The sequence below is a fragment of the Peromyscus eremicus genome, chromosome 2, assembly GCF_949786415.1.
Source record: "Peromyscus eremicus chromosome 2, PerEre_H2_v1, whole genome shotgun sequence".
NCBI lineage: Eukaryota > Metazoa > Chordata > Mammalia > Rodentia > Cricetidae > Peromyscus > Peromyscus eremicus.
In genome coordinates this window covers 88775867-88793302 of record NC_081417.1, presented here as the reverse complement: position 1 = coordinate 88793302, position 17436 = coordinate 88775867, and positions in this window count along the sequence as shown.

Below are 17436 nucleotides of genomic sequence, written 5' to 3'. Positions count from 1 at the left end.
AACACCAAAGCTGAGAGTAAGAATTAACAACATTTTCCTGGAAGGACTGGTGGACACAGGTCCGGATGTGACTTTACACCCAAATCATGGTGTGTGAATTGGCCTCTTCAAGAGATAGATGTCCAATTTCTACGGATTGGAACCCTATCTCAGGTAAAACAAAGTTCAAGGTGGGTTAACATAGGGCCAGAAGGACAAAGAGGAAGGCTCAAGTCATATATGGCAAATGTAGCAGTGAATCTTTGGGGATGAGATCTGTTATAACAATGGAATACCCAGATTAAAATTCCTCCAATCTCAAAAATGGAATACAGACCAATTCATGTTTCTGGGAATAATAGCTACCAAACATTCAGACTTTACACAAACAGAACATAACTGCTATTGAGCTCTCAGAAGAACCAACGACCCTACCTTTAAAATGGCTAACTGATAAACCTGTCTGGGTTGGACAATAACCTATGACACAAGAGAAACCACAAGCTTTAGAACAGCTGTTTCAGAAGCAGTTAAATGCTCAACACATTGAAGAATCTACCAGCCCTTGAAATTCTCCTGTATTTGTTATTAAAAAGAAATCTGGTAAATAGAGAATGCTGACAGATCTGAGAGCCATAAATAAAGTAATTCAGCCTATTGGCTCCCTACAAAATAGGATGCCCTTGTCCTCTCTGTTACCTAAATGATGGCCTATTATAGTTATTGACTTAGAAGCCTGTTTCTTTATCATACATCTTCAAGAAAAGTATAGAGAAAAAATTGCCTTTGCAGTAGCTACTTATAATAGTTGCTAGCCAGTCAAGAGATATCAACAGAAGGTCCTCCCACAGGGAATGTTAACTGTGCCAATATTTTATGCAAAAACCATTGGAAATAATTCATGCAAAATTTCCACAATCCATGATCTACAATTATATGGATAATACCTTATTAGCTGATCCAAAGTTAGGTAGGTACCTTAGAAAGCATGTTTAAAAAAGTAAAGAAATTTTTCCTTGCTAGAGACTACAAATTGCTCCTGAAAAAATACAAAGAGGAAATTCTATTAATTACTTAGGATATAAGATAAATCTACAAAAAAAAAAGTTAGATCCCAAAAGGTACAACTCAGGAGAGATCAATTGCAGACTCTTAATGATTTTCAAAAATTGTTAGGAAGCATTTTCAACTTAAAGACCATCATTGGAATACCTAAAGATGGACTGGTATATTTGGTCCATACCCTAGAGGGGGACAAGAACTTAAATACTCCAAGAGAATTATCACCTGAAGCTGAGAAGGAATTGGCTCTAGTAGAAAAGAAAATATAAGAGGTACATGTGGATCATGTGATTCCAGAACTTAACTGCGTTCTGGTCATACTCCCCTCCAGACACTCCTCCACAGGGATTTTGATGCAGAGGGAAGATATTATATTGAAATGGATATTTCTACCATATAAACTGAGTAAGAAGCTAAAGATTTATGGAGAAAATATCTCTGATTTGATTATAAAAGGAAAAATTAAGACTTCGTCAGTTGACAGGAATGGACCCAGAAGAAGCTGTAGTACCTTCAACTAATGAGGAAATTTCATCTTTCTGGAAAAATAATGAATAGTGGCTAAGAGCCTGCAGTGACTTTTTGGGAGAGATTAGCATTGTAATCTCAAAAGCAAGAGAATAGAATTCATAAAAATAACTGAATGGGTCCTTTCTCACATTGTATGACAAAAACCAATTGCTGGAGTCCCCACATTCTATACTTGATATAAATAAATCAGGAAAGGCAAGATATCAACCATGAGATTTAAATAAAGTGGTTCAAATCCCCTACTATTCTGTACAAAAGGCAAAACTATATGCCATTCTTATGGTACTATGGACTTCATGGAACCTCTCAATGTAATTACTGACTCTCAATATGCAGAGAGAGTTGTTTTACATATTGAAAATGCTGAATTTATTCCTGATAACACAGAATTAACTTTACTATTTATACAATTACAGGGAATCATCAGAAATAGGAAATATCATATATCATATATATATATATATATATATATATATATATATATATATATATATATATATATCACATCAGATTCCATATGGGTCTGCCAGGTCCTTTAGCACAAGGTAATGATGATATTGATCAATTATTAATAGGTAAGGTGCTAGAAACCTCAGAATTTTATAAGAAACACCATGTAAATAGCAAAAGTTTGAAAAAGAATTTTCCATCACTTGGCGACAAGCCAAGGAAATTGTAAAAAAAAAAAAAAGTCCTACTTGTTTCTTCTATAATCAAACTCCATTACCTGCAGGAAGCAATCCTAAAAATATACAAAGAAATGAAATTTGACAGAAGGATGTGTTTCATTTTGCCGAATTTTGCAGATTAAAATATGTACACCATACTATTGATACCTATTTAGGATTTCAATAGGCAACTCCTATGAGTTCTGAAAAGGCTGACTCTGTGACACACCTATTAGAAGTTATGGCCAGTATGGCAATACCTGTACAAATTAAGACTGACAATGCTCCAGCATATGGCTCAAATAAAATGAGACAGTTTTTTTTTCTTATTACAATATATAGCATGTTACAGGCATACCACACAATCCCACAGGCCAAGCAGTCATAGAAGATCCAAGGATATACTAAACAAACAGAAAGAGATAATAATGACTCCTAGAAATAGATTATATAATGCTCTATTAAGCTTGAATTTTCTCAGTGTTGATAAGAAAGGGATAACAGCTGCAGAGAGATATTGGACAACAGAAAAACCAACCAGTTTACTTTAAAGATGTGTTGACTTTGGAATGGAAATGAAGACATGTCCTACATTGGGGAAGGGGATTTTGCTTTTATTTCTGCAGGAGAATAAAAGCTATGGATACCAACACAATTAATAAAAATTTACTTTGAACAGGATAAACCCCTTGATGAGAAGTAATAGCTCATCCTCATCCACCCACCAATGTGACAACTCTACAAGTTGTAAGAAAAACTCAACAGACAAGGGTCAGGGTAGGGTTCTGTTTTTTGTCTTTACAGGATAATAGAAATACCCATCTTCAAGAAATTTTAAGTCCTTAGACACCTAGATGTCTTCAGTAGAAGAGAATGACCTATTGGTACCAATATACTCTACAGGGTAATATCTCACTGCCTAACATCAATTCTGTTGATGTGAGACACAATTGCTCCTGGCAGTGCCATTCTGATCTTAAGAGAATGTTGGGCTTTTAAGACATTTCCATTTGGAAGTTTGTCTTCTTCTTGGACTAAATTGCCTCCTGGGCAAAGAACTGCCCTTGCCTCAACTGCTGACAGTATGAATGCTGTCCTTTCCAGATAAGCAAGACACAAGGAAAAGCGACTACTAAACCTTACCAAGACAGGATAAGATGGTCTTTCAAAATCTCTGCTTCTGAAAATGGTCTGTCAGATATCCTAGGCCTGTAGCCAAATTGGAGGCACCAACAATGCTGAGAAACTTTAGGTGACTGTCCAGGCTGCCAGCTGTCTCTATCTATTCTCACAAGATTTTCAGAAATTGCCTGTTTGCATTTTCCATTTTTCTCAGGTATTATTATGTTCCTTCTCAGGTCTTTGATAGTGTTGAAGACTAGATAGTTACAGTTACAATCTTCTTGTATCTTAGCAGGAACATATTAAGTGCTAGAGTTAGAATTTTCAGGATAGGACAACTATTAGAGTAATCTTGGTATTTGCCATTTATTTATGATCTGGACATTTAGCATGTCTTTCTTGTTTGATGTTGTTCTTGTTGGTTATAGTTCTATTTTTGTTTATGCTATTACCCTTTGTTTTTCCTGGACAATACTTGGTAATCATTCTTATTGTATATATTTTGCATTAAATTTAGAACCTTCTTATTTAGACAAAAAGGAGAATTGTAGTGGTATTTGCTCCACCCACGACCTTGGTCTATAGGGCCCAAAGGAGACGATGCTTCCAACAGTTAGTAGTGACCTCTTAAAATGTAAGGGAAAATGATCACGAGCCCTTTCTCCCTGCTGCCTGCCTCCTGGTCTGATTTAACAGCCAGGTAGATTCACTCCTGGTCAGAAAAGAGGACGGCTTCAACAGTTTGCTCAGTTCTGTATTTGTGAGTGTATTTCCTCAATTTATATCTTTTTAAATCCCTAGTACCTATTAAATAGACTCATGTGAATTGATCTTAACAATACAATATATTTTGAACATATTCTTTCCCCTCTCACAATTCCTCCCAGCTCTTCCTCCACATCCCTACTCATCCTCCCCCCAAAAAAACAGTAAAAACAACAATAAAAACTCACAAAAATCAAAACAGACAAATTAAAAATGAAATCAATAAGACAAAAAAAGAAAACCCAAAATGTACACACACATGAAAAGCATTGGTATCGGTTCTGTATTGGCCAACTACTCTTGGGAATGGGGAGTAGTTGCTATACCAGTAACACTCCACTGGAGAAAATTGATTTTTCCTTTACCAGATGGCATCAATTGCAAATAATTTTTTGGTTAGGGGTGGGATTTTATGTCCACTTCTTCTCAGTGCTTGAATTTTGTCTAGCTGCCACAGTCTCTGTGAGTTCATATAAGCATCAGTATATATATATATATATAGTGTCTGGAAAACACTATCCTTTGCAGGCAGCTGCCACTTCGAGGTATTACAAGTTTTCTGCCTCCTCTTCCACATATATCCCTGAGCCTTGAGGGGGTTGTTGATAAAGACATCCCATTTATGGCCAAGTGCTAAAAAACCTCTCACTCTCTGAACATTGTCCTGTTGTGGTGTGTTATTTTCCATCTACTGCAAGAAGAAGCTTCTCTGAAGAGGATTAAATTAGTCTCTGCTCTATGGGTATAGTAATTTGTCATCTGGAGTCATTTTATTGCTATATTCCTTTAGCAGAATAATAGAACTTGGCTTTCCCCTAAACCTATGGCCTATCTAGACTCAAGTTCTTGGCCATTTTATCAGTGTTGGATATGGGTACCATCTAATAGAGTGGGCCTTAAATCTGACCAAAAAGTGTTTCATTATTCTCAAACATTTGTGTTACTTTGCACTAGTATATCTTACAATCAGGTCTCTTTATAGGCTGCAGGGTCTAGAGCTGAGAGAAACTGATGATTACTTTTCTTCTCTGGTAGCATGCATAGTATCTTCCCATACCATGAACTCTGGTCCATAGATGTGAAGCTTCTAGTTCAGCACCAGGTCTATTTCTCCATGTTTGATGACATAAGTAGTGCCTTCAGCAACAGGGTCTCACCCTCAGGTTATGAAGAGTAACCAATAGCCTTGACAATAGCCTGTGATATTTGGAGATTTAGGGGGGTGTCTATGGGAACCCCATTAGCCAACAACTCACCAAAATGTAGCCTCTTTCTTGCCCTGGACATTTGTTTCATGACATAGATGTCTAATTGATGCATTGTCTCTCATATTATATAATGACTTCATCTAACTTCCTGTCATATATGTATATACTATTAAGAAGCTTCTATAGTAGTAGGCTTCCATAGGGCTCTTCAAAAAGCTTTTAGTCTCAGTTGTCCCTCCCCATACTCCCTCTTTTACCATACCCTCCCATCTCATTCCTTATTTGTAACATTTAAACTTAGTCTTAGTTTATTTACTGAATAGAGTCAACTTTGAATTACGTATGTTGTAAATATATATTTTTTTTCCTGGCACAAGGTCGCACTCTACAGTCCAGATTGGTTTAGAACTTATGGCTAGCCTCTTGCCTTAGCCACTCAAGTCCTGGAATTATAAGTGTGGAACACCACATCAAGCTTTATAAGTGTTTTATCATTGTCCTTTTATCTTATAGAAGTTCTATGGTTTTGGTTTTTTTTTTTTTTTTTTTTTGGTTTTTTGAGACAGGGTTTCTCTGTGTAGCTTTGCGCCTTTCCTGGAACACACTTGGTAGCCCAGGCTGGCCTCGAACTCATAGAGATCTCCCTGCCTCTGCCTCCTGAGTGCTGGGATTAAAGGTGTGCACCACCACCACCCGGCTCTATGTTTTACTTTATTAAACATGTTAATATTTTGTAACTATTTGTTGTTTAATCACTAAGTGATTAGGTTATCTTTTCTCCTGTAAGTTACTTCTTTTTTGCTATACTTTCTAGGACTTTTGTTTACTTCTATATTTATCTTTATATTTCACTCTTCAGTGCCTCTGGAAATCTTATTTATGAGCCTAAGAGATAGGCCTCACTATTTTTTTTTTTTTTACAAATAAAAGATACATATTCCTGGTACCACTTGTTAATTTGTTAAATAGTTCATGCTTTGCTCTCTAATCTGTAGTATGAAGTGTCATTGTGTGTGTGTGTGTGTGTGTGTGTGTGTGTGCACCACGTGTGTATGCAGGTGTATGTACCCATGTGGAGGCTAGAAAACTACATTGGGAGTCTTCCTCTATTTCTTTCCTCTAAAATTTTGAAGATTGGGTATCTCGCCCTCTGAAGCTAAATCTTGCTATTTCAACTAGTCAGACTGACCAAAGAGCTCCGGGAGTCCAACAGTCTCCACACACAAAATCTGGGTTCATAGGCATAAACAGCCATGCTTGGGTTTGGTTATTTATTTCACATGAGTGCTGAGGATTTTAACTCAGGTCTTCTTGCTTTGGCAGGAAGTGCTTCTTGCAGGAAGTGCACATACCTACTGGGCCGTCTCTCTAGACAGAGCTTATTTCAGCACTCTCAGGACCCTCTACTGCCCACTGCAATTATACAGCTATCATTTCTTTTCTTTATTAAGAAATTTTTTATTTATTTTACATGTCAAACACAGATCCCCCCATCTTCCCTCCTCCTGCCCTCTCCCAGCTTCCCTCCCTCCCAACCCACCCCCCATTCCCTCCTCTGAAAAGGTAAGGCCTCCCACTGGGGAGTCAGCAAAGCCTGGTACATTCAGTTGAGAGAGGTCCAAGCCCCTCCTCCTGCGTCAAGGCTGTGCAAGGTGTCCCACCATAAGTAATGGGCTCCAAAAAGCCTGCTCATGCACCAGGGATGGATCCTGATCCTACTGCCAGGGGTCCCCTTAAACAGATCAAGCTACACAACTGTCTCGCTTATGCAGAGGGCCTAGTCCAGTCCCATGGAGGCTCCACAGCTGTTGGTCTGAAGTTCATGAGTTCCCACTAGTTTGGTTTGGTTGCCTCTGTAGGTTTCCCAATCATGATCTTGATGCTTCTTACTCATAGAATCCCTCTTCCCTCTCTTTGATTGGACTTCTGGAGTTCAACCTGGTGCTTGGCTATGGATCTTTGCATCTGCTTCCATCAGTTACTGGATGAAGGCTCTATGATGACAATTAGGGTATTAATTGATTTGATTACTGGGGTAAGCCAGCTCAGGCACCCTCTCCATTATTGCTACTAGTCTAAGCTGGGGTCATCCTTGTGGATTCCTGGGAACTTCCGTAGCACCAGGTTTCTCCCTATCCCCATGATGTCTTCCTCTATCAAGGTATCTCTTTTGTTGCTCTCCCACTCCATCCCTGTTCCAGCTCGACCATCCCATTCCCTTACGTTCTCATTCCCCATCCCCTGTCTTCTATTACCCCTCTCCCTCACCACCAGTTTACTCATGAAGATCTCATCCTATCATTTCTTCAATCATTCCACAAGCTCCATTTGCTATGGCTACATGGTATGTTTTGATGTCTGATAGAACAAGTTATAATTCATTGGTTTTTGCAAGTTCTTCATAGCTGATTTGCACATTTCAGTGTTTCTGTATCACATCAAATAGATACACATGAGTTTAACAGTATATATAAGGCATAAAGAGTACCAATGAAATGAAAGCAAACACAATGCCAGTGCACTTACTTATATAAAGGATCCAGTTGGAGTTACTATCCAAAATGCCTTGAGTTTACAGATAAGCTGAAAGAACTAACATTTTAAATATTGGGTGCTTTCAAACCAAGTAATGGCCCTTCTCTTACACTTAAGTAGCTTCCATAACCACTAGTTAAATGGTACATTTCCTTTACAGAGGCATGTACATTTATCAAGAGGCCTTTTTCCTTTTTAGTGTGATGTTTTTGCAATGCTCTCTGAAACTTACTGTGGAAGTCTAGGTAAACTTATTTCTTTGCAACTTGATAGTTTTATTCTTACAGGATGCTCAAAATTGGAAGTCAAATGTTTTCCAGTTGCTCCTTTGGCATGTTATAAACAAATGATGTATAATAAAATGAGATATTTTGTCTTTTCCTTTTTAATATTATAATAACTCTTTTTTACTCTCTAAGAAACACCCATCTTGTTCCTACTCTCTTCTCCCTCTTCCCCAACACTGTTTCCTCATCCTCATCCTTTTCACCTCCCTTATGTCTCCCCGTCTCCCTCTCCCTCCTCCTCCTTCTCTGCTTGGCCTTCTTTTCTATCTTCTTCTCCAGACTGTGTCTCACTTAAGCAGCCCTGGACAAATTACCTGGTACTCACTGTGAAGTCCAAGCTGGCCCCAGGATTCCAAGGGCTCACATGATAGGCATGAGGCACTGCACCCAGTTTTTGTGGGTTTTTAAAATAACTATATATTCCACCTTTTGAAATAATATTGCTAATTTATATTTTTCTTGAAAACTATCCCTTTTCTTTTTTTAATTTTATAATTTAATTTAATTTTACGTATCAGCCATGGATTCCCTTGTTCTTCCCCCTCCTTCCCCCGCACTTTCCCTCCAGCCCACCTGCCATTCCCATCTCCTCCAGGGCAAAGACTCCCCTGAGGATTGAGTTCAACCTGGTAGATTCAGTCCAGGCAGGTCCAGTCCCCTCCTCCCAGGCTGAGCCAAGTGTCCCTGTATAAGCCCCAGGTTCCAAACAGCCAGCACATGCACTGAGTACAGGACCCGGTCCCACTGCCTGCATGCCTCCCAAACAGATCAAGCTAATCAACTGTCTCACTTATCCAGAGGGCTTGATCCAGTTGGGGGCTCCTGAGCTATTGGTTCATAGTTCATGTGCTTCTATTCATTTGGCTATTTGTCCTTGTGCTTTATCCAACCTTGGTCTCAACAATTCTTGCTCATACAAACCCTCTTCTTTCTTGCCAATTGTACTCCTGGAGCTCCACCTGGGGACTGGTCGTGGATCTCTGCATCCGGTTCCCTCAGTCATTGGATGGGGTTTCTAGCATGACAATTAGGGTGTTTGGCCATCCTATCACCAGAGTAGGTCAATTCGGGCTGTTTCTTGACCATTGCCAGTAGTCTATTGTGGAGGTATCTTTGTGGATTTCTGTGGGCCTCTCTAGCACTTTGCTTCTTCCTATTCTCATGTGGTCTTCACTTATCATGGTCTCTTATTCCTTGTTCTCCCTCTCTGTTCTTGATCCAGCTGGGATCTCCCGCTCCCCTAAGCACTCGAAAACTATCCCTTTTCAAATAATTATAAATTTGTTATTTTAAGATCAAAGACCTTATATACTTTTCTTTCTTTTTTTAAAGTTATTTCTCCTGAACTGTAATGAAATCCTCTCCCATATTTCTAAACTACATTTACATCTTTGTCTTTCCTCCCCTGATCAGAACTACTTCCTGCCTCACTTCAGAGAAGTCACTTTGGATTCTAGAACAAAGTCTGTTGTTTCATTCTGTCTCTGTCTCTGTCATTAAGTCACTTTACATTCTCAGTGTTGTGCTTTCACTGATTCATATATTGATTCCTGAGCTATCTATCTCTCTTCTCTTTCCTGTTATTTTATGAATATATACAATGAAATATGATTATATATACCCAATCCCATTTCCCTCAGGCCCCTCAACATGCCTCCTCCTAAGTTCATATCTTCTTTTTTTTTATTTTGATAACTTCCTGCTCAATTAGTGTGCCCAAATATGCATGGATGCGGGACCACTAACTGGAATATAAAAATCCTACATGAGGCCACATCCTCAAAGACATGGGCTGACATCTTTATCCACCAATAGGAGGCAGAGAAAGAGACACTGGAATTGGTATGAATCTTCAGAAACTCAAAGTCTAGCCCAGTCACATATGTCCTCCAACAACACCACCCATCCAAATCCTTTTCAAACAGTTCTATCAGCTGGGGACCAAGCATATGAGCTTATACAGGCCATTTCATTCAAGCCACCACATACAACCTAATAAGGAAAAAGCAAAATTAAAATCCCCACCATCCACTTAGAGTGTCCTAGGCTACTGTCTTGGAGATAATGCTGTACAAAGAAAGTATTTCTTTCCCTCACCCTGCTCTTCTCAAACAGTTCAATCTAAACAACTGTCCCACTTATCTAGAGGGCCTGGTCCAGTACCATGGAGGCTCCTCAGCTATTGGTCCCCAGTTCATGTGTCTCCACTAGTTTGGCTAGTTGTCTCTGTACTTTTTTCAGTCGTGGTCTCGATATCTCTTGATCATAGAATCCCTCCTCTCTGTTGTCCATTGGACTCCTGGAGCTCCGCCTGGGAACGGGCTGTGGATCTCTGCATCTGACTCCAGCAGTCACTGGATGAGGGTTCTATGGTGACAGGGTATTCAGCCATCCGATCTCCAGCGTAGGTCAGCTCTGGCACCCTCTCGACCATTGCCTGTAGTCTATGGTGGAGTCAGTCATCTTTGTGGATTCCTGGGGACCTCCCTAGCACACTGCTTCTCCCTATTCCCATGGTGCCTTCATTTATCATGGTATCTCTTTCCTTGTTCTGACACTTTCATTTTTAAATGAATGTATATTTACAAGCTGGGGCCTTTGATGGGTGAGGCCTTGGTCTTCCTATTGTCCCATTGCAATGAGTTCTCCTTTATGGCACCAATCTCTTTAGACATTGTAGCCTCTTTGTTGGCACTTCTCTGTCTTGTCTGATGCTTTGCCTGCAAATTTAACCATGTCCTTTCTCCTTTCCTTGCCAAACTGCTCATTTTTCATACCCCCTTCCTTGAATTCTCATTATAAACCTCAATAAATGCAGCGAGCAACAATTACATCACAGCTTGAATTTTACACTGTCGTGACATTTCTTCAAGTTATGTTAGTCTATTATTAGTCTATTATTTTGTGCTGGGGGAGACTGTAGGTAGGTGCACATGTGTGTATATGTCTATGATAGGTGCACATGCTTGACCAGCCAGAGGACCACCTCAGGAGTCACTCCTCCTCAGGTGCTGTCCACCTTGTTTTATGTGGTGGTAGTGGTGATGGTGGTGGTGGTGGCAGTGGTGGTGGTGGTGGTGGCAGTGGTGGTGGTGGTGGTGGTGGTGGCGGTGGTGGTGGTGGTGGTGGCGGTGGTGGCGGTGGTGGCGGTGGTGGTGGCGGCGGCGGCGGCGGCGGCGGCGGCGGCAGCAGCACCATTGCTGATTTGACAACAGAAATTTCTCACTGGCCTTGAGATTTTCAATTAGCCTAGGTTGCTCAGTAAGTCCTGGAAACTTGGTGTCTTCTGCCTTCCTAGCATCGCTGTGATTAGAAGCACATCTAGCTTTTTAAGCAAGTCCTGTGGACTGAATTTGGGTCCTTGTGTGCCAAGCACTTTTAAGACCTTGTTATGTCCTCAGCCCTGTAATTGACTGTTCTTTTTTTTTTTTTTTTTTTTTTTTTTTTAATTCGGCCTCACTCAAAAATGCAGGATGGGGGCAAAACACAGCAGTACACTTTTCCAGAATAAAATGTGGATGGCCTCCATCCTGATTCCTTATAGGGACCTTATTTGCTTACAAAACCTTGTGAGCACAATTTTTACTGTCCACATTTTCATTGACATTCTTGTCTTCCAGACTCCCAGCAGAATGGCCCTTTAAGCTTTGCTTACAGCTTTCTGAGGCTTCCCTAGAACTTCGAAGGCCTGCAAACTACATAGGTTTATGCCAGCAATCCTCTGCATCCATTTCCTGTATTAATTATTTCTCCAACTGCTGTGACCAAATAGCTGACAGAAAACAACTTAAAAGGCTGGGGGTATGTCTCAACGATTAAAGTGTGTTTGCTGGAAAAACAGGAGCACTGGAGTTTGGATCCTCAGAACCCATATAAATGCCAAGAAAACACGGCAGCCTACCTGTAATTTCCCCTTCAGATGGCAGATAATGGGGGGATCTCCAGAGAAAGCTGACTAATGACACTAGCTGAATCAACCAGCTATGAGTTTGACTGACAGACCCTGCTTCAAAGTGTAAGATGGAAGAGTGGTCGACATTCCCAACATCAACTTCAGGCCTCCACATGCATGAGCATCCACACACAAACATCGGCTGATATTCATGTGAACAGTTGCACATACACACACACACACACACACACACACACACACACACACACACAGGAAAAGAAGAAAAAAAAGAGAAACTTAAAAAAAAAAGGAAGCATTTTTGTTTTGGCTCCAGGTTTAAGGGGACACAGACTCCCATGACAGAGAAAGAATGGAGACAAGTAGCATAGCAAATTTGAAAGGAGGACTCAGTTCATGTCAGGACACTGTCTAAGAATGGAGTCATGTGAGAAGATTTCTAAGTGCTTCAAGTCTTGTGACCTTGTTTTCTTCAAAAACATAGTATTGTTCTTGGACTATGTTTTCATGCCCCTCCCAGGTGTAGCAGACAGGAGTGAGTTTACTTCAGATTAATTGTTACAACTGGCTGGTGTTATTTGTTTATATGCCTCTATTGAAAAATGTGTTTTTGTCACATGCAGCTTGCCTGACATGTGTGACTAGCCCTTGTGATTGTACCCTTTAATCATGTGAATCTTTTAACCTTCAGAGTATACATCGTCTGATGCTCTGAATAAACTTGGCTATTGCATGAGATTTTAGCTCACCTCATTGATTTGTTCCATTCTCCCAGGTCCCACTGCCTCTAGAGCAGTAAAGTTGGCTTCCTCCTTTCCCCCTGTTTATTCAGTCCAGGACTCAAGCTCATTGAATGGCACCACCAACATTCAGGATGGATCTGCTCTCCTCATTTAGAACTTTGAGAAAACACCCTCACAGACACTCCCAAAGTTATGCAACATTAAGAGTCATAGGTATTTCTTAATCCAACCAACACAACAATCTAAATTAACTATCACAAAGAGATTGAAACAGGCAAAGATTTCAGCATCAAAGATAAATTCACAAGTAGTTTAATGATCTTTGCATACTCAACCATATTGCAAATACATGTAGCAAGACTTCCTTATAAATCTGAGAGATGCAAACCCAAACATAAAAAGTGAAGAATTAATGGTTAAAAGAAGCTAAAATCCTTTGAGTACAACTGGGGGCAATAACTAAGGCTGTGTCTCTACATTCGTCTAGCTTAGCTGTTTATTCTTATGTGACTGAGTCTTGAGAAACTAGAGGCCAGTATCCAGAAGATTTCAAAGGACCCAAGGCAAATGTAATGATTTAAGGGCTTCAGCACAAAAGGTTTTGGAGAACCATCATGACTTCTAGTCATGTATCTGTTATCTCCTGGGATAAGAAAATAAAATGGTATCTGAGATGACAACAATATCATGAATTTAGGAATGCTAGAGTAAGCTAACCCAGGTTCAGTTCCATATCTAGTGAAATTAATTCTTAAAACATACAAATCAGCTAGAGACATGCGCACATAAATTATAATAAAGAATGTTGGTATGCAATTTGATTAAAGTGCTTTTTGGTAAGGTGCATAATGATGCATGCTGAGGAGATGCAGGCACGTCTAATTGGTTATAATTAAAATAATGATGTGTGTTTAAAATAATGATACATTTAAAAATGTTAAATGTAAGTGGCTGAAGAACCTGTAATAAAAAGTCAAAGCAGTAACTAGTTTTTGATTACCTGATTATTCACAGAGGCAACACTCTTCATTTAACACTCCATGCAGGTAGTGTCACCAGGGAGGGGCTTAGGGAGCCCCAGTGACAGCACTACCTTTGCTTCCCCTCTTAAGATGTCATTCACCTTTCAGACCTCTCTCCTCCTGCCACTCTTATAAGTATATATATTTTCCTCAAAGATAGATAAAGTGCTGGCAATTATGGAGGCTGTGAATGAGGGGCAATGACTTTTTTACTTTCTATTTTGTACATGTTTGATATATCCTTTTCATAACAGAAAAACCACTACACTGGGGTATAGGTTGTATAGTATTAATTACTTTGCTTACTCTATGCGAGGGCCAGAACTTACTAACTGGTGTGTATGCCTCAGCCCTAGTCTATGAGCTCTTAGAATTTCCCTTTGTATATGTGGGCAAACAACAGGCAAAAGAATATTTCTAACATTTTAGCCCAGGTTAGGCAAGGCCAGCTATAAAGACTGTTTTTTGTCTCAGATGACTTCCATCACGTGGAGATTTTTTTTGGCCTCATGCTTGTCCTTCCCCGTGCTTCTGCTTCAAGATCAATCAATGACTCCTGTCTGCCTCATTATTTTTAAGAGTAAGGTCTTCAACCATACACCAGGACTTCTCAAATGAGCAGCCAATGAACCGGTGCCCCACAGTCCAGATATCTCATTACCTTCTGTCTTCTGCTACCCAGCTGTGACCTCCAACAGAGTTCAGTTCAACTCCTTGCAGAACTGTGAAGGCAATTAGTGTTCTTGAACCCCAAGCTCTATATTCATGATCTGACATTAGGAGAGAAGAATGATGTGGTGATTGTTATTGTGATCATGATCATCATCATCATCATAATAATAATAATAATCATTATTCCTGCTTATATGACTTAGCTTTTGCACTCAAGGTGAGAAAGTGGAAAAGTTTGTTACATTTCCTAGGGCCAACAACAATATTTTACATGCTATTTTTCCCTTCACTTTTTTTATGTTTAGTTGTTGTTATATTATAATTATGTTTTTATGGGTTTAAACCAGCTGTTATGGTACCTGTGTGATGACTGTGCTCATAGAGTGTTTACTAAAAAAAAAAAAAGCATGCTAAAAAAGCAAAAGTTCACATTCTCAGAACCCACATATAGAGAAACAATAGAAGAAAGGACATCTTGTGTCCTGTGTCAACTTTGTATCTTCACAATTACTGGGACAAGTGTACACACATGTGTGTGCACACATACATGCACATGCACACACGCACACATACACACACACACACACACATACACACACACACACACACACACACACACACACCAAAGAGGAAAAAAAAACATCTTTTGTGAAGTTTCAAACAATTGTTTTTAAAAATCTGTTAGTCAATCTCAGGATAGAATATGAAGTTTTGCTAAATCCAATTTCAGTTTAGATGGATTATAATGCCAAACATTTGATAGTCCAATGTCAATGATCTAATTTGTAAGTAACGTGTGTATTTTCTCCTGTTTCTGGTTTTGTTGGGATGATCTTTCCCTGACTGTCTTCAATACCAACTTTAGTTAACAAAGACACAAAGAAATACTGGTCAAAGAAAACATGCAGCTTAATGATGGTACCTATTTTAGCATCTCTCAAATAAAAATTTAGGAAAAGTTTAATCTACTGACCACAGTAAATTAAATGTTCTCAGTTCAAAGACAATGCAGTTACTTTTCTCCCAACCAGAAGTGACAAGGAGCCATTTTTATATCACAGTGTGAACAAAGACAAGTCAATGCTTTGATCTTGTGGCTGAATTTTTATAAGATCTTCCAGGAAGCAAGAATACGGTAGTATTCTGTGACTGTCCAGGATCCCACTTAGATCTCACTAAAATGAGAGCATCTATCTTAAAAGGGTGTTTGCATCTAAATTCTTACGTTTGTATCTCAAAGGGCAGTTGAGAAAATTATGTTGTACAATTTAAATAAGTGATGTTTTAAATGAATTGATACAGCTAAGGCTTCTCTCATCCAGTTTTCACATTGCCTGGTTAATTTTCCATAAGATTCTCTTTGTGTCATCTTATTTCTACCACATTCATCACTGACCTGGATCTCCACCAACAGAGAATGAGAACTCACAGAGTCAGAACTGGAGCAGAACTTGGAGACAGTTCTACCGGTAAAGAGAAAACAGCCAAATTGTTCTGCTTTAGGATACTTTTACTTATTCCTTAACAATTTCCAACAACCATGTCATGTGCAGGAGACAACATTTCATAGCTCTCCTCCCTATCCTTTGACTCTTATATTCTTTCAGCCCCACATTTTGCTATAATGTTCCCTGTGCTTGTAGAGGAACAGGTGATATAAATGTCCCATTTAGATCTGAGTGCTCAGTAAGTTGTTTATATTGCAGTCATTGAATTTTCTTCTTCAGTGTTAAGGGCCATAATGCAGAAAGTTACAGTGTTTCAAAGACATATAATAAAGATGGTCTTGATTTTGTATGCTTAAGTGTTGAACTGATGTCCTTCTGTTGGCTAGGTTTATGGGCCAAAATGCAATCAAGCCCATGAGGAGTCCCTTCTCCAACTACAACTACAAGCAAAACAAATAAAGACTACAGTTCTTAACTTCCATCTGGCAGTGCATCTTCTATTCCTCAACCCCTCTCTGTCTCTTAGCTCAAATAGTAACTCTATAGGTTTTAAGGTATTGCAATCTAGTGAAGGAGTCAAATTACTTACGGTATTATATACCATACCAAGTAATAGGGTGTGTTCCTTCAGAAGAGATATCACGGTTTAGTTTTATGGTTTTTTTTTTTGTTTTTTTTTTTTTGTTTTTTTTAAGACAGTGTATATGTAGCCCAAGCTGGCTTCAAATCTCTTATGCTGCCAAGGGTGACCTGAACTTCTGATTCTTCTGTGTACACCCCACCCCCCAAGTGCTGAGATGATGGTCTTCTGACAACTTCATGAGGTCTATGTAGTGCTGGAGACCCTACCCAAGGCTTTGTGCATGCTAGGAAAGCACTCCAACAACTGAATTAGAAGCTCAGCACTGGTTTTAATAGTTGGTTTGGTTTTGTGGGACTAGGGATAGCATCCAAAACATTAACTTGCTAAACAAGTGTTCTATCACTGAGCTACATTCCCCTGCCTAAAAGCACCAGATTTTTAAGTGACTACGAATGAGGCTAAATTTGTTTTAGAAGGATAGTTCTCAAGGTGCTAATTTTCAAACTAATGTATAAATTTAATATAATCACTACAAAACCACAATAAACTTTGTGTTTTTTTTAAATACCTGATGGAATGTATCATAGTGCTATTAGGAAAATAAAATGTAGAAGTGATTAATCTCAAGGTAGGAAGAGGAAAAGAGAGCAAATTAGGATGAGCCCACACCCCCAACAAAAAAGATTCAATACAGCAGTATGGCTTTGCTCAAATCTGCAGTCAGATCAATACACTAGATTAGATATATTCTTCATAGTTACCAGGAAAAAAATATATATAAAATGAATATATATATATATACATTATAGAATATATATTCATATATATATATATATATATTTCATGAAATCATGAATTTGGTGTATGACAGCTGGTATCTCAAATCACTGGATAAAATTTG